General features: G+C 39.0%; 1 protein-coding gene across 2 annotated transcripts in view; it reads left to right on the top strand.

Moving 5' to 3' along the window:
* pard3bb (par-3 family cell polarity regulator beta b) overlaps positions 1–19,416 on the top strand; it is a 422,709-nt gene that overhangs the window by 376,561 nt on the left and 26,732 nt on the right. The window lies entirely within an intron of this gene.

Below are 19,416 nucleotides of genomic sequence, written 5' to 3'. Positions count from 1 at the left end.
ACATCTAAACAACAAAAATGTTTCCAAAGTGCTGCACAACAATATTAAAAACAATATTCAAAAATTATCCTTTGCTCCACCAATGACTGAATAAAAACAAAAAATAAATAAATATAAAACCAATATAAAAACTATATAAAAATAAATATGATTAAAAACGATTTTAAAGGGTAAAACCAATTAAAACAGTAAATAAAAATCCAAATTGATAAAAAACACAGAGGACAACAGAGGACCACACAACTCACGTAGTGTTAAAAGCCAAAGAATAAAAGTGGGTACACACAGTCTTAGTAGATCACATGCAACATGCCCACTAAAAGTATTAATAGTAGTAAAAGTAAACAAGCTGATTAACGCGTGCTATTTCGATCTTAGTAAATCAGACCCTTGGGGTAAACAACAAGGCAGGATGAGCAGTGTAACTATATGGTAATATAACAGCAGTAGATAGAATATACAGTACGTACAGTAGATATAATGCACGTACAGTAGATATAATATACGTACAGTAGATATAATGTGTGTTCAGTGTTTAGTGCCTCACGTCATCCTTCTCTACAGTACATAATAATAATAAGTACATAATAAAAAATAAAAATAGTACTAAGTACAGTAGATATAATATACGTAATAAGTACAGAAGATATAATATACTAATAAGTACAGTAGATATAATATACGTACAAAAACGTAATAAATAAATACATAAATAAAAATAATATACGTACAGTAGATATAATATACGTACAGTAGATATAATGTGTGTTCAGTGTTTAGTGCCTCACGTTGTCCTTCTCTACAGTACATAATAATAATAAGTACATAATAAATAAAATAAATAAATAAAAATAATAATAAGTACAGTAGATATAATATACGTAATAAGTACAGTAGACATAATAGACTAATAAGTACAGTAGATATAATATACATTAAAAAACTTAATAAATAAATAAAAATAATATGCATACAGTAGATATAATATACGTACAGTAGATATAATATACGTACAGTAGATATAATATACGTACAGTAGATATGTGTGTTCAGTGTTTAGTGCCTCACGTTGTCCTTCTCTACAGTACATAAAAAAAGTAATGAGATGCAGTAGTAAAAACATTTGGTGCACAGTATCAAAGTGGTGTACATCTTTCTTATTATTTAATAGGTTCCAATTAATATAATGGGGCGGTATGGCGTAGTGGGTAGAGCAACCGTGCCAGAAACCTGAGGGTTGCAGGTTCGCTCCCCGCCTCTTACCATCCAAAATCGCTGCCGTTGTGTCCTTGGGCAGGACACTTCACCCTTGCCCCCGGTGCCGCTCACACCGGAGAATGAATGATGAATGAATGAGTTGTAAATATGAATGATGGGTTCTCACTTCTCTGTGAAGCGCTTTGAGTGTCTAGAAAAGCGCTATATAAATCTAATCCATTATTATTATTATTATTATTATAATGTGCAACTTCTTTTATATCCAACTTCTTATACTGTTAATAATTTAGAATCCAAATCTTCAATTAATTACAGAGTATCAGTCTGGTTTTCTCTCAAGAGACAACAACATATTAACAACCGCAGACCACAGAAGTGAAGAAACAACAGATCTCGTCCTTTCTCTGCCACGTTCTAACCCTGCACGTCCCTCCCGTCCTCCACATCACACCTTCTGTATTCCACCATCTTCTCGCACTTAACCGCTTTTATCTCACAGAGCTGCAATTATGCTGGAACAATGGTCTCCCTGTTGAGAGTGCCTATTCATTTGTGGAGACCGCTTTTCCACTCCGAGCATCATCTCAAGTTAACAACTACAGCGAGCATCGTTTGTTTACATTCTACCTTCGACAGCTTCATAATCGTATTGCTATATGCTAATATGCTACGCTGGCTGGCAAGAAGGGGCATATCAACGCTGTCAGGTAGCGTTGCCTCTAGGGCTCGACAAATAATCGAATTTCAACTTCGATTTTGGCTTTTCACAATCGTAAAAATATTCGAATCGAGAAAAAAACGCCCATGGAAATTCCTGAGCTTGTAACAATGAAACAGATGAGTGAGCGTTTGCGTGGTCTACTAGAAGTTTGGGATCTCAACACAAGTACCGTATTTTCCGGACTATAAGGCGCACTTAAAATCATTTATTTTCCTGAAAACTCGACAGTGCGCCTAATGAACGGAATAATTCTGGTTTTGCTTACCGACCTCGAAGCAATTTTACTTGGTGCATGGTGTAATGATAAGTGTGACCTGTAGATGGCAGTCAAACATAAGAGATGTTGGTTTTCTAGCTGCACGGTAGCAGAGAGAAAGAGACTACAGGGCGTCATAAACGCGGCCCAGAGGATCACTGCATGTCCTCTTACATCTCTAGAGGACCTGTATAAGAGACACTGCAACAGGAGAGCAAACAGCATCCTCAGGGACTCATCCCACCCAGGTCACCACTGGCTTGAAGTCTTGCCCTTAGGGAGGCGCTATAAGACCATCAAAGCAAGGACAAATAGACTGAAAAACAGTTTCTGTCCTAGAGCTGTTATTGCCCTAAACTGCGCACTTACCTGAACACTCACCACTTTATTACTTGCTTACCTCTGATAGAGATCTGCTGTGCAATATGTTTTTAACATTTTATTATGTTTTCAAATTGTAAATTGTTTTATTATTGTTGTTGTCTTAGGACTATTTTATGTAGGTTTGTTTTAAAAGCACTGAGCTGACAATAAAGGTATTCTGATTCTGATTCTGATATGACTCAAGTAAACAACACCAACATTTTATATGTTCCATTGAAAATATAGAACGTTACACACGGCGCTCAAAAATCTATCAAAATGTTTTAGTACGACTTGGGTAAGTTATGAAGCCGCACCGCTTGATGGATTGTCGGCGCATTAAACATACGAGTATTATTATGGTGTGTGTATAAGGTAAGACATGTTATCTGGCGTTTTGGTTCTAAATGTTAAACAAAAGCAACTTTTCTTACTTTCTGGTACCTGCTGATCTGTATTTGGGATCTGCATAAATCCTGAAAAATTGCGCGCCTATGCCTTTGTAGTCGATAAGCTTCTTCTTTTTCTCTATTTTCTTGTTATGGGACATTCATCCTCCGCTGTTGCCATTTCTGATATAAAGTAGTGTAAAGTTCTAACTTATATCTGTCAGTAAACTCGCCATAAAAGTGCTAAAACATACCGGTGTAGTGAGTTTACATTATTCACCCAAGTAACTTTAGTTATTAGAGAGTTCCGGTCGGACGGTTTTTCACGGGACACATTTCCGGCCTTGTTGTTGTTTCCGGTACAACAAGGATGACGGGGAGAAGACACTGCCGAAGGTGAGCCACGTAAATAAGACCGCCCACAAAACGGCGCATCCGGAAGCGACTGTCAGAAAGCGGCTTGAAGATGATCTGTAAAACATCATCTATGCAACATTTTGACCAAAGAACCACCATTACATGTTATGTAGACCACAAGGAAGTGTTTTACATTTAGGAAAAAAACAACAAAAATGTGCACCTTACATATGGAAAAAGATCGAACATAGAGCATTCATCGGCAGTGCACCTTATAATCCGGTGCGCCCTATGGTCCGGAAAATACGGTAATCAATGCTTAATGAATAACCACTAAATTCAACAAAAATAGTAAGGCATTTTCGCGTTAACGTCAACTCGGACTCAACGCAGAATACCACGGAAATTGACATACATGTGAGCGAACTGCTGTCATTGTGAGGCGAATTAAACATTTTTTGGGGAAAATAATGTGTCCGGTACTGCTCATTCATCCCCGAAACACGTCCTAAACTAAACAATGTGGCCACTTGAAACAGCGACTCAACAACAAAGCTAAAGCTAGCTAGCAAGAACGATTCATACACCCGCAACACATATTATCAACAACACCCACAACATATTATCATCGTGTGTTGTTGTGAACGACATCACGGATGTAAGATCAAAGTACAAACAGAACAGCAATTTGTGGTTGGTCAGAATGGTAATGTTACCGTATTTTTCGGACTTAAGAGTGCACCAGTGTATAAGCAGCACCCACTAAATTTTAGAAGAAAACAATATGTTTCCATATATTAGTCGCACCGGACTACAAACCGCAGATATATACGTTGTGAAGTGAGATATTTACACAGAAAGATTTTGTAAATGTTAATTTATATACCTTAATTGTTTCCAAACTGTGTCTGTAACACGGCAGTAAAACGGCTGATCCAACAAAACAGTAGTCATCGTCTTGGCCCAACTGGCTGCGTAAGCTAGCTCTCCAATCAGCTAAGCAGACTCAATAACTCCACGCTGACATCTTGGTGAATTTACGACCTGAATCAATGCCAAAAATACAAACATTTTGTTATTAATACTAACAGAGACGCTCGTCAACGAGTTATCATATTAGCTAATGCTAACAACGCTAGGTAGATTACATTACGATAGCACAGTAGCACCACATGCATGAAAACACTCCTACAGACATCACACATGCTAGGGTTTAGTAAGTATGAATAGTTTTAGTTTTATTGTAAAACTTGATGAATGAAGAATCCATACGAGTAGAAATGCTTTGGATGACCGGAAGACGGAATGCCACTCGTTTAGTTTAGTTTAGTTTAGTTTATTAAGGATCCCCATTAGTCTACACCGCAGTGGAGACTATTCTTCCTGGGGTCCAGGCAAAAACATCACACAATCACAAAACAAAAGATTAAAATGCAGTACAACATGATCAAATAATAAAATGTTGTAATACAAAAATAGCAACAACAAAGAACCAAAAAAATAATAATAACTTCGAGTTTACATAATATTGTTCATAACAAAGATAAAAAGAGCAATATAAAAATAGATATATATATATTTTTGCAAAAAAAATAAATAAATAAAACAAAGAACCAATGGCCTAAAATATATACATTAGTGTACCAAAGACAAACAATAAGTGACGAAAAAAGTTCCCTCCACCATTTTCTACTGCTTGTCCCATAATCAATAAAATAGTCAATAAAAACAGTCATGACATTAGATACAATCTAGAATAATCTCTTTCCGCAATACTTCTCCTCTTAGTCTATTCTTATACTTGTACTTCCGGTTGAAAGCTCTGAACGGAAGGGCATGGCGGCACCTGCAGTGAGCGAAATTTTCCAAAAGATGGCGCCGTAACACAAACAATACCACACCTTCTCATAATAATAATAATAGATTTTATTTGTAAAAAGCACTTTACATTGAGCAAACAACCTCAAAGTGCTATAGTGTATTAAAAATAAAAAATAAAAATAAAAACTAGAACAGCCTAATAGCTAGAACTAGTGTGCATATACCGTAATTTCCGGACTATAAGCCGCACCTGACTATAAGCCGCACCAGCTAAACTTAGGGGGAAATACAGATTGCTCCATATATACGCCGCACCCGACTATAAGCCGCAGGGTTTTGATGTGTAATTACCGTAGTATATAGGGGTTCCTGCTACCACGGAGGGGATTGTCGGGACAGAGATGACTGTTTGGGAACGCAAAGCGTCCCATTTATTAACAATAAATCTTTCAATCATTCAATCAAACTTTCACATCTTTGACATGGCGAACAGCACTCGTGCAGAGTACAAATAATACAACGGTGCAAAGTAATACAAAGTGCTCGCCTGTACGTTATCAAAATAACCAGCCTACCGGTATATGAAAAGTCAGTCTTTAATCATTGTGTCATCGTCTTCCTCCTGCGTACTAAGACCAACGAAATCCTCTCCGTCGGTGTCGGAGAAGAACAGGCCGTAAATAAGCCGCACCCTTGTATAAGCCGCAGGGACCAGAACGAGGGGGAAAAGTAGCGGCTTATAGTCCGGAAATTACGGTAAATATAAAACGGCTTTTTTTAAAAAGAAGGGTTTTTAAGCCTTTTTTTAAAAGCATCCACAGTCTGTGGTGCCCTCAGGTGGTCAGGGAGAGCGTTCCACAGACTGGGAGCGGCGGCGTTCTTAGCTTTGTCATCGGAGGTCGGAGGAGGTTAGCCTGTCCGGAGCGGAGGTGTCGTGTGGAGGATTTGGGGGTGAGTAGTTCTTTGAGGTGGAGGCACTTTTTTTCAGTCTGCATGGGCGTTACTAATACGTAAGTTTGTTGTACACAGCACATTATGGCCGTTAGCGGATAAAAATCTTAAATTAGCTGCACCTTTGTAGAAAAGCGAGGGAAAAGTAGCGGCTTATAGTCCAGAAAATACGGTACTTTACTGGAACACACAATCCATCTTCCCGTGTGGGGTCTTTTCAGAGAATCTTTGCGTCTACCTTGATTTAGCTCAGTATTAGAAGCCCTCAGTAATCAGCCTCTGCTTGAAAAACTGTCGTTTCCACAGACCGTAAAACATTAACACAACACACGAGACTATCATTGTCTTCCATTGTTATGAGGACAAGAACTGACTGATGCCTTCAATAAGTTCTGTTTTCTGTACTAAAGCAGTACTACTTTGAGGTGGAATAGCTAAGGGCTCCAAAGCTGAGGCAAGTAAGTAGTCAATGTGTTGTGTTTGAACCACAATTGATGTTATCATTACTGCTTGGTCTCGCCCACTAAATATTGCCGCCGCTAAAATGATGGCACACAGCTCTATTGTTACAAGACGCCACGTTCAAACTTCCACTCTGCAAAAACTGCAATCTAAGTAAGATGAAATATCCCAAATAAGGGTGATATTTGCTTATTTTCTGTCTGATAAGATAATTATTCTCACAAAGCAGATTTTATGTTAGAGTGTTTTACAAACCCCGTTTCCATATGAGTTGGGAAATGGTGTTAGATGTAAATATAAACGGAATACAATGATTTGCAAATCATTTTCAACCCATATTCAGTTGAATGCACTACAAAGACAACATAATTGATGTTCAAACTGATAAACAAATAATCATTAACTTTAGAATTTGATGCCAGCAACACGTGACAAAGAAGTTGGGAAAGGTGGCAATAAATACTGATAAAGTTGAGGAATGCTCATCAAACACTTATTTGGAACATCCCACAGGTGTGCAGGCTAATTGGGAACAGGTGGGTGCCATGATTGGGTGTAAAAGTAGATTCAGTGAAATGCTCAGTCATTCACAAACAAGGATGGGGCGAGGGTCACCACTTTGTCAACAAATGCGTGAGCAAATTGTTGAACAGTTTAAGAAAAACCTTTCTCAACCAGCTATTGCAAGGAATTTAGGGATTTCACCATCTGCGCCCCGTAATATCATCAAAAGGGTTCAGAGAATGTGGAGAAATCACTGCACGCAAGCAGCTAAGCCCGTGACCTTCCATCCCTCAGGCTGTACTGCATCAACAAGCGACATCAGTGTGTAAAGGATATCACCACATGGGCTCAGGAACTCTTCAGAAACCCACTGTCAGTAACTACAGTTAATCGCTACATCTGTAAGTGCAAGTTAAAACTCTCCTATGCAAGGCGAAAACCGTTTATCAACAACACCCAGAAACGCCGTCGGCTTCGCTGGGCCTGAGCTCATCTAAGATGGAGTGATACAAAGTGGAAAAGTGTTCTGTGGTCTGACGAGTCCACATTTCAAATTGTTTTTGGAAACTGTGGACGTCGTGTCCTCCGGACCACAGAGGAAAAGAACCATCCGGATTGTTATAGGCGTAAAGTTGAAAAGCCAGCATGTGTGATGGTATGGGGGTGTATTAGTGCCCAAGACATGGGTAACTTACACATCTGTGAAGGCGCCATTAATGCTGAAAGGTACATACAGGTTTTGGAGCAACATATGTTGCCATCCAAGCAACGTTATCATGGACGCCCCTGCTTATTTCAGCAAGACAATGCCAAGCCACGTGTTACATCAACGTGGCTTCATAGTAAAAGAGTGCGGGTACTAGACTGGCCTGCCTGTAGTCCAGACCTGTCTCCCATTGAAAATGTGTGGTGCATTATGAAGCCTAAAATACCACAATGGAGACCCCCGGACTGTTGAACAACTTAAGCTGTACATCAAGCAAGAATGGGAAAGAATTCCACCTGAGAAGCTTCAAAAATGTGTCTCCTCAGTTCCCAAACGTTTACTGAGTGTTGTTAAAAGGAAAGGCCATGTAACACAGTGGTGAACATGCCCTTTCCCAACTACTTTGGCACGTGTTGCAGCCATGAAATTCTAAGTTAATTATTATTTGCAAAAAAATATATAAAGTTTATGAGTTTGAACATCAAATATGTTGTCTTTGTAGCATATTCAACTGAATATGGGTTGAAAAGGATTTGCAAATATTGTATTCCGTTTATATTTATATCTAACACCATTTCCCAACTCATATGGAAACGGGGTTTGTAAAACCGGACTTTGCTGTTTTATTTTCAATGAAACAATAGAACATACATACTCGTATAGTAGCACAGTTGTCATTAGTGAGAATATACTTATTTTAAGTAGGGATGTCCGATAATGGCTTTTTGCCGATATCCGATATGCCGATATTGTCCAACTCTTTAATTACCGATACCGATATCAACCGATACCGGTATATGCAGTCGTGGAATTAACACATTATTATGCCTAATTTGGAAAACCAGGTATGGTGACGATAAGGTACTTTTTAAAAAAATTAATCAAATAAAATAAGATAAATAAATTAAAAACATTTTCTTGAATAAAAAAGAAAGTAAAACAATATAAAAACAGTTACATAGAAACTAGTAATTAATGAACATTTTTAAAATTAACTGTTAAAGGTTAGTACTATTAGTGGACCAGCAGCACGCACAATCATGTGTGCTTACGGACTGTATCCCTTGCAGACTGTATTGATATATATTGATATATAATGTAGGAACCAGAATATTAATAACAGAAAGAAACAACCCTTTTGTGTAAATGAGTGTAAATGGGGGAGGGAGGTTTTTTTGGGTTGGTGCACTAATTGTAAGTGTATCTTGTGTTTTTTATGTGGATTTAATAAAAATAAAAAAAATTAATAAAAAAAAAACGATACTGATAATAAAAAAAAACGATACCGATAATTTCCGATATTACATTTTAACGCATTTATCGTCCGATAATATCGGCAGACCGATATTATCGGACATCTCTAATTTTAAGGTATTTTTGGGTTCATTGAGGTTAGCTTATTTTACTTGTTTTGGAAAGTCTTGACAAGCCACATTTTCTTGTCATATTGGCAGATAATTTTGCTTAGTTCAAATAAAATACCCCTCATTTTTATATTTTTTTTTCTTGTTTTTGAACTCTGACTTTTTGCAGAGAGGGAGCCATCAGAGTAAATTGTTAGCCTGCTGTTATGTTTAGTGGTTCTGTGCGGTTCAATCAGCCCAATCTTCATGTGGAGTTTTTTTTTCCACGAGTTGTGCGTCTTCCAAAGCATAACTTCATTAAAGTTATGATTCAAATCAACGAGGATGTTTTGCCTGCTGATAGCGATCCGTTGTTTGAAACGCAGGTTTGACCCAATTAGATTAGCTCAACACCCTATCCCATTTTTCCTTGTTATCACTCTTATTGGATTCAACTTGCCATTCAGACATGTTGCTCAGGTTTCTGGGAACGCTGTCATTTCCTCATTCGAATGATAATTCCATTATTACTAATTAGGAAGTAGACGCTGTTTTGTGTCCGTGGCTACATGTCTCTTCAAGTTGCCTGTTCTCATCCGTTACTTTATGTCGTCTGCTTCTCTCCGTCGCATCCGCGGCTTCTCTCCGACGTCTGTTTTTCAAGTTCTCGATAAGAAAAGGACTTTCTTTCTTTTTTCGGGAGAGAAAAGAAACGGAAGGTCTCTCTGTGTCTGCCTCTCTCCATCTCTCTTGACGAGACCTCCCAACCGGGCTTGAGATTTTCCCAGACCACTTTACAACCGCTGCATAAGCTCTTCCATTGTCCGTTGTTGTTTTGTTCCGTATCGTCGGATTCATCAAGACCCTTGTTGTTTGTTAGCTATATAGAATGCCCCCCCCCAAAAAAAACCTGCTTTTATACAAACGCCCGACATTTTTTTTTTTCTTGCTGAAGTGTTTTTGCTAGCTTAACAGACATTTTCATTTCACTTAGGGCAGAGGTGTCCAAAGTGCGGCCCGGGGGCCATTTGCAGCCCGCAGGTAATTTTTTAACGGCCCCACGGCACATTCTAAAAATACGATAAAAAAACAAAAAAAAACATAAAAAGTAGTATAAAAGAGTAAACAGGTGACAATAAAATGTTGCTTAATGACTCTAATAACACTAAGCTGTCATGCAGGCTGTTTCTTTCTTTAAAACAGGCCTGGCCCTAACCAACCTGGTGCCCTAGGCAAGATTTTAGGTGGCGCCCCCCCACACATCGGCAGTGAAGTGTATATACTCACAAGAAACCGAATAGCTTTGTCTTTGACCTTTTTTTTTATTTAAAGAAAGCAAATTAACATATTATATGAGAAAGTTATGTTATGATTATCTTTAACCGAATCACAGCAGTGCTCAAATTAAAAAACAGCATTCCCTCTCATGTGATATTGCTTAATTAACATTAATGATGTGCACTTTAACAACTAGGCTTACAACTATACCTGATATATAAAGGGGTGGAAAAGTGACTATTACCTGCAGGTCAAACATTAGCTAACCAGAAGGCAATAACAATGTAAACAAAAAACACCTGCCTAAAAGATCTAATACAAATGTCCCTGAGGAATGTAAGGTGGGAGTACTGTAATTACCTAACGTTACATTATTATTTTCCATAACAATTTAGCCCCCTCCCCAATATTAACCCGACGTTAAAACAGAACTAGCTATTTATTGATTAGCAATTGCTGAATCATGTAACATTAGCTTAATGCTAAAAAAAAAGCCAGGTTACTATCACATTCTGTAACAGACAAATAATTTCATGTAGGCTAACGTTACCTACCTGCTACCTCTGTCTTTTTCTCGTTTCTCCTCCTCTTCTTTTCTATTTTTTCTTCCCTGGGCACCTGACAGTTTTGGCCGTTTTGACATCTTGTGTTGAAGGGAGGGAAGGGAGGGGGCACACCGTGCGGGGTGGGGCGTAATGTTGTAACAAATAATATTTCTATTAAATAGGCTTTACTTTGCATTTTAATTAACGTGGGATTATTTTTTGTATTTAGAAATAATAGTACCAACTTTTTTTTTTTTTTTTTTTTTCTCCAACATTTGTGGCACTGGCGTGGCGCCCCCTGATGGACGGCGCCCTTAGCATTTGCCTATACGGCCTATGCCACGGGCCGGCCCTGCTTTAAAACATAATAATGAATCAAAAACAATGTTATTATGAATTATTGACCTATTCAAGGCTCCAATTAGGTCACATTAAATATTCCACTTTGAGATATTTTTGGGGGAAAATGTTGCATATTTTGTCTTTGCCATATAAAAAAACTATGTTTTTTTTTTTTTTTTTAAAAAGGGCCTAAAATGAACAAACAAGGAACATAATAAACAACAATACAAGTTGTAATTGACGGATAGATTTGAAGTTGATCTCAGTTTTTTTAAAAATTACGATTTATTTTTTAACACTTTACTGAGCAGGACCCTTTAATTTTTCCCAATAATTTTAGTGGGACTTTTTTTTTTTTTTTTAAGTGCCATTGCTCAAAAAATAATAACACATTAAAATCAATGTTGTTATGAGCTCCAATTATTGTATAATCTGAAATGTTCCACTTTAAAATTTTATTTGGGGAAAATATTTCATATTTTGTGTTTTTTCCATGAAAAAATGGGTTTTCTTTGACAAAAAGGGCATACAACTTAAATCTAAAAAAAAAACCAACGTTATATTGACAGAAATACCTAATGTTGATCTAGATATTTAAACTTTGAATAATAATAATAATACTAAATAATTACTCTTTTTTTTTAACCTAAACCCTTTGGAGTCCCCGGTATCAAGCCTGAGTGGAGGCCTAAATTTATATTTTTTATACATATATTGTATTGGTTTTTAAAATAAAAAAATATCAAAATGGCCCCCGCTTGCTTTGATTTTTCCGTGTGCGGCCCTCAGTGGAAAAAGTTTGGACACCCCTGACTTAGGGTTTCTAAATCAGTAAGTCACCAACACGTGGGATTTGTTTGGGGACCCGATTCTAAGTAATAATTTACTAGTTCATTACAGGCAATGTTAGGCTGTACAATAACCAAAATGGTATTCCAAAACCGGGAAAAAAATTTGCAAAAATCTTTGTTGGAAACCGAACCCTGCGAAGAGTGATGGGTACAAAAACCGAGTTACCACTGTACAGTATGCCCATCCATCCATCCATTTTCTACCGCTTATCCCCTTCGGGGTCGCGGGGGGTGCTGGAGCCTATCTCAGCTACAATCGGGCGGAAGGCGGGGTACACCCTCGGACAAGTCGCCACCTCATCACAGGGCCAACTTTGATGTTTCATTGAGAATATAGAACACTTACACACGGCGCTTAAAAAATCTGTCAAAATGGTTTAGTAGGACTTTGTTAACCAACGAAAACGGAACACAGAGTATTACGGCTACCATAGTCAGACGTACCGTGCTTCAACATACAGGTATTATTTCGGTGTGCGTATAAGGACCCCAAAATGGCACCTATTAGGAGACATATCTGGCGTTTTGTTTTGCAATATTATGCAAAGCCAACTTTTCTTACCTGTCGGTACCTGCGGATGTGTATTTGGGATCTGCATAAGTCCCGAAAATGTGCGCACATATGCCATTGTAGTCAATAAGCTCCTTTTTTTTCTCGATCCTCTCGTTGTGGGGCATTCATCCTCCGCTGTTGCCATTTTCTAATGTAAAGTAGCTTACAGTTCTAACTAGAGATGTCCGATAATGGCTTTTTTGCCGATATCTGATATTCCCATATTGTCCAACTCTTAATTACCGATTCCGATATCAACCGATACCGATATATACAGTCGTGGAATTAACACATTATTATGCCTAATTTTGTTGTGATGCCCCGCTGGATGCATTAAACAATGTAACAAGGTTTTACAAAATAAATCAACTCAAGTTTTGGAAAAAATGCCAACATGGCACTGCCATATTTATTATTGAAGTCACAAAGTGCATTATTTTTTTTAACATGCCTCAAGGTATGCCGCGTGAAATGAAAAGTGTTTCTCGCCTTCCTGTCGGTCATTTTTTCTTAATAATGAGCTGGCAGCGTCATCTCACAAGACCCTCGGGTGCCGTGAAATCAATCAAGGGACGAAAGTGACGTTTTGGTGAAGACTGATCATGGCTAATTTTTAGGCCTGTTTAATAAATGACGCGAACACATACCTGTAAGCAAGCAACACCAAAACGTTGATGTTTCATTGAGAATATAGAACACTACACACGGCGCTCAAAAAATCTGTCAAAATGTTTTAGTAGGACTTTGTTAACCAACGAAAACGGAACACGGAGCATTACGGCTACCATAGTCAGACGTACCGTGCTTCAACATACAGGTATTATTTCGGTGTGTGTATAAGAACCCCAAAATGGCACCTATTAGGAGACATATCTGGCGTTTTGTTTTGCAATATTATGCAAAGCCAACTTTTCTTACCTGTCGGTACCTGCGGATGTGTATTTGGGATCTGCATAAGTCCCGAAAATGTGCGCACATGTGCCATTGTAGTCAATAAGCTCATTCTTTTTCTCGATCCTCTCGTTTTGGGGCATTCATCCTCCGCTGTTGCCATTTTCTAATATAAAGTAGCTTACAGTTGTAACTAGAGATGTCGGCGGGGTTGGGGGGGGGCGGGGTTTGGTGGTAGCGGGGGTGTATATTGAAGCGTCTCGGAAGAGTTAGTGCTGCAAGGGTTTCTGGGTATTTCTTCTGTTGTGTTTATGTTGTGTTACGGTGCGGATGTTCTCCCGAAATGTGTTTGTCGTTCTTGTTTGGTGTGGGTTCACAGTGTGGCGCATATTTGTAACAGTGTTAAAGTTGTTTATACGCTCACCCTCAGTGTGACCTGTATGGCTGTTGACCAAGTACGCCTTGCATTCACTTGTGTGTGTGAAAAGCCGTAGATATTATGTGACGGGAACGGCACGCAAAGGCAGTGCCTTTAAGGTTTATTGGCGCTCTGTACTTCTCCCTACGTCCGTGTACACAGCGGCGTTTTAAGAAGTCATACCTTTTACTTTTTGAAACCGATACCGATCATTTTTAAACCGATACCGATAATTTCCGATATTACATTTTAAAGCATTTATCGGCCGATAATATCGGCAGTCCAATATTATCGGACATCTCTAATATTCACCATTTTTTAGTTGCTTATTAACATGCAAATGAGTAATTAGTCATTATTAAGTACTTATTAATGCCTTATTATACAAGCATGGCCTTATTATACAACCAGTAAGCCATTAACTAAGAGTCTTCCCTCAATAACCTCAGAATTATTGCTTATTAGTAACCCTAACCCGTATATGTTCCCCTAGTGTCCAAATAACTCTAAATTAAGTCAAGAAAACAAGTCTAAGTTAATGGGAGACCGGGCTTTCTGCTCCGCCGTTCCCAGTCTGTTGAAGGCTCTCCCTGACCACCTGAGGGCACCACAGACTGTGAATGCTTTTAAAAAAGGCTTAAAAACCCTTATTTTTAAAAAAGCCTTTTTTTTTTTTAGATATATGCATACTAGTTCTAGCTATTTGGCTGTCATAGTTTTTTTTTTTTTTTTTTTTTGTATTATCTTTTTATTTTTTTTAATACACTGTTGAGGTTGTTTACTCAATGTAAAGTGCTTTTTACAAATAAAATCTATTATTATTAGGGATGTCCGATAATGGCTTTTTGCCGATATTCCGATATTGTCCAACTCTTTAATTACCGATACCGATATCAACCGATACCGATATCAACCGATATATACAGTTGTGGAATTAACACATTATTATGCCTAATTTGGACAACCAGGTATGGTGAAGATAAGGTACTTTTAAAAAAATTTTTATAAAATAAGATAAATAAATTAAAAACATTTTCTTGAATAAAAAAGAAAGTAAAACAATATAAAAACAGTTACATAGAAACTAGTAATTAATGAAAATGAGTAACATTAACTGTTAAAGGTTAGTACTATTAGTGGACCAGCAGCACGCACAATCATGTGTGCTTACGGACTGTATCCCTTGCAGACTGTATTGATATATATTGATATATAATGTAGGAACCAGAATATTAATAACAGAAAGAAACTACCCTTTTGTGTGAATGAGGAGGGAGGTTTTTTGGGTTGGTGCATTAATTGTAAGTGTATCTTGTGTTTTTTATGTTGATTTAATTTAAAACAAAAAAAACAAAACGATACTGATAATTAAAAAAAACGATACCGATAATTTCCGATATTACATTTTAACGCATTTATCGGCCTGCCGATATTATCGGACATCCCTAATTATTATTATTAAGTCTTTGTTACTTTAATAAGCAACTAGTTAATGGTGAATATGTCCCCCCTACTAAACACTTTAATGTTCAACATGGTGCCAGTTTGCTTCCAGCTGGGCTAAAGCTACCAAAGTGAAAATGTCATAATATCTCTGACTTCATGAATGCTTTCCACGGAGCCGTGACATTTGGGTTCTTCTCCATGCCGCCGTGGAACAACTCTACGCTGCAGTTTCTCCGTCCAAGGTTCCCTCCCGCGCATGACCTCTCACCTCTGCAAGTGCTGTTTTAAAAAAAAAACTCCCCTTTTCATGTACCAAATTACCGGCCTGGATTCTGCAGGTTTGTAATTTCGCTTCCAGTTCTGATCAAGTCTATCCTGCTGCGCCGAGCAAAAAAAACCAAAAAAAAAACATCCCAGCTTGGAACTATTACGCGGAGCTGGTGACGACCCTTATTGGCTCAAGATGTGAAATAATGGAGGTGCTCTCAATGGAACATGGTACCAGTAATAGATGCCATGATGTTGCAGGAAGTCACCAACTAAACGGCCTAAGTGGTGAGGTATGATACGGGAGTTTCCATCTCAATTACTGGCCCTGACTAGTACTCGCAAAGTGAAGCTAATCAGTCCGTTTTTAGGGCTATTACTGATATACTGTATATACAAAACCCAAAAACCAGTGAAGTTGGCACATTGTGTAATTCGTAAAAAAAAAACAGAATACAATGATTTTTAAGTTCTTTTCAACTTATATTCAATTTAATAGACTGCAAAGACAAGAAATGTAATGTTCAAACTGAGAAACTTAAATTTTTGAAAATAATCATTGACTTAGAATTTTATGGCAGCAACACATTGCAAAAAAGTTGGCACTGGGGCATTTTTACCACTGTGTTACATGGCCTTTCCTTTTAACAACACTCAGTAAACGTTTGGGACCGTTGTCGTATTTTACACTTAATAATGCGCCACACATTTTCAATGGGAGACAGGTCTGGACTACAGGTAGGCCAGTCTAGTACCCGCACTCTTTTACTATGAAGCCACGTTGATGTAACACGTGGCTTGGCATTGTCTTGCTGAAATAAGCAGGGGCGTCCATGATAACGTTGCTTGGATGGCAACATATGTTGCTCCGAAACCTGTATGTACCTTTCAGCATTAATGGTGCCTTCACAGATGTGTGAGTTACCCATGCCTTGGGCACTAATACACCCCCATACCATCACACATGCTGGCTTTTCAACTTTGCGCCCATAACAATCCGGATGGTTCTTTTCCTCTTTGTTCCGAAGGATACGACGTCCACAGTTTCCAAAAACTATTTGAAATGTGGACTCGTCAGACCACGGAACACTTTTCCACTTTGTATCAGTCCATCTTAGATGAGCTCGGGCCCAGCGAAACCTGCGGCGTTTCTGGGTGTTGTTGATAAATGGCTTTCACGTTGCATAGTAGAGTTTTAACTTGCACTTACAGATGTAGCGACAAACTGTAGTTACTGACAGTGGTTTTCTGAAGTGTTCCTGAGCCCATGTGGTGATATCCTTTACACACGGATGTCGCTTTTTGATGCAGTATCGCCTGAGGGATCGAAGGTCCGTAAAATCATCGCTTATGTGCAGTGACTTCTCCAGATTCTCTGAACCTTTTGATGATATTACGGACCGTAGATGGTGAAATCCCAAAATTCCTTGCAATAGCTGGTTGAGAAATGTTGTTCTTAAACTGTTGGACAATTTGCAATGTGGACTCGTCAGACCACGGAACACTTTTCCACTTTGTATCAGTCCATCTTAGATGAGCTCGGGCCCAGCGAAACCTGCGGCGTTTCTGGGTGTTGTTGATAAATGGCTTTCACGTTGCATAGTAGAGTTTTAACTTGCACTTACAGATGTAGCGACAAACTGTAGTTACTGACAGTGGTTTTCTGAAGTGTTCCTGAGCCCATGTGGTGATATCCTTTACACACGGATGTCGCTTTTTGATGCAGTATCGCCTGAGGGATCGAAGGTCCGTAAAATCATCGCTTATGTGCAGTGACTTCTCCAGATTCTCTGAACCTTTTGATGATATTACGGACCGTAGATGGTGAAATCCCAAAATTCCTTGCAATAGCTGGTTGAGAAATGTTGTTCTTAAACTGTTGGACAATTTGCAATGTGGACTCGTCAGACCACGGAACACTTTTCCACTTTGCATCAGTCCATCTTAGATGAGCTCGGGCCCAGCGAAACCGGCGGCGTTTCTGGGTGTTGTTGATACATGGCTTTCGCGTTGCATAGTAGAGTTTTAACTTGCACTTACAGATGTAGCGACAAACTGTAGTTGCTGACAGTTTTCTGAAGTGTTCCTGAGCCCATGTGGTGATACCCTTTACACACGGATGTCGCTTTTTGATGCAGTATCGCCTGAGGGATCCAAGGTCCGTAAAATCATCGCTTACGTGCCGTGATTTCTCCAGATTCTCGGAACCTTTTGATGATATTACGGACCGTAGATGGTGAAATCCCTAAATTCCTTGCAATAGCTGGTTGAGAAATGTTGTTCTTAAACTGTTGGACAATTTGCAATGTGGACTCGTCAGACCACGGAACACTTTTCCACTTTGCATCAGTCCATCTTAGATGAGCTCGGGCCCAGCGAAGCCGGCGGCATTTCTGGGTGTTGTTGATTAATGGCTTTTGCGTTGCATAGTAGAGTTTTAACTTGCACTTATAGATGTAGCGACCAACTGTAGTTACTGACAGTTTTCTGCAGTGTTCCTGAGCCCATGTGGTGATATCCTTTACACACGGATGTCGCTTTTTGATGCAGTATCGCCTGAGGGATCCAAGGTCCGTAAAATCATCGCTTACGTGCAGTGATTTCTCCAGATTCTCGGAACCTTTTGATGATATTACGGACCGTAGATGGTGAAATCCCTAAATTCCTTGCAATAGCTGGTTGAGAAATGTTGTTCTTAAACTGTTGGACAATTTGCAATGTGGACTCGTCAGACCACGGAACACTTTTCCACTTTGCATCAGTCCATCTTAGATGAGCTCGGGCCCAGCGAAGCCGGCGGCGTTTCTGGGTGTTGTTGATAAATGGCTTTCGCGTTGCATAGTAGAGTTTTAACTTGCACTTACAGATGTAGCGACAAACTGTAGTTACTGACAGTTTTCTGCAGTGTTCCTGAGCCCATGTGGTGATATCATTTACACACGGATGTCGCTTTTTGATGCAGTATCGCCTGAGGGATCGAAGGTCCGTAAAATCATAGCTTACGTGCCGTGATTTCTCCAGATTCTCTGAACCTTTTGATGATATTACGGAGCGTAGATGGTGAAATCCCTAAATTCCTTGCAATAGCTGGTTGATAAATGTTGTTCTTAAACTGTTGGACAATTTGCAATGTGGACTCGTCAGACCACGGAACACTTTTCCACTTTGCATCAGTCCATCTTAGATGAGCTCGGGCTTAGCGAAGCCGGCGGCGTTTCTGGGTGTTGTTGATAAATGGCTTTCACGTTGCATAGTAGAGTTTTAACTTGCACTTACAGATGTAGCGACCAACTGTAGTTACTGACAGTGGGTTTCTGAAGTGTTTCTGAGCCCATGTGGTGATATCCTTTACACACGGATGTCGCTTTTTGATGCAGTATCGCCTGAGGGATCGAAGGTCCGTAAAATCATAGCTTACGTGCAGTGATTTCTCCAGATTCTCTGAACCTTTTGATGATATTACGGACCGTAGATGGTGAAATCCCAAAATTCCTTGCAATAGCTGGTTGAGAAATGTTGTTCTTAAACTGTTGGACAATTTGCAATGTGGACTCGTCAGACCACGGAACACTTTTCCACTTTGCATCAGTCCATCTTAGATGAGCTCGGGCTTAGCGAAGCCGGCGGCGTTTCTGGGTGTTGTTGATAAATGGCTTTCGCGTTGCATAGTAGAGTTTTAACTTGCACTTACAGATGTAGCGACCAACTGTAGTTACTGACAGTGGGTTTCTGAA

The sequence above is a fragment of the Entelurus aequoreus genome, linkage group LG13, assembly GCF_033978785.1.
Source record: "Entelurus aequoreus isolate RoL-2023_Sb linkage group LG13, RoL_Eaeq_v1.1, whole genome shotgun sequence".
Classification (NCBI taxonomy): domain Eukaryota; kingdom Metazoa; phylum Chordata; class Actinopteri; order Syngnathiformes; family Syngnathidae; genus Entelurus; species Entelurus aequoreus.
Note: the sequence above shows the minus strand (reverse complement) of the source record. Positions and strands in the feature narration are given on the sequence as shown.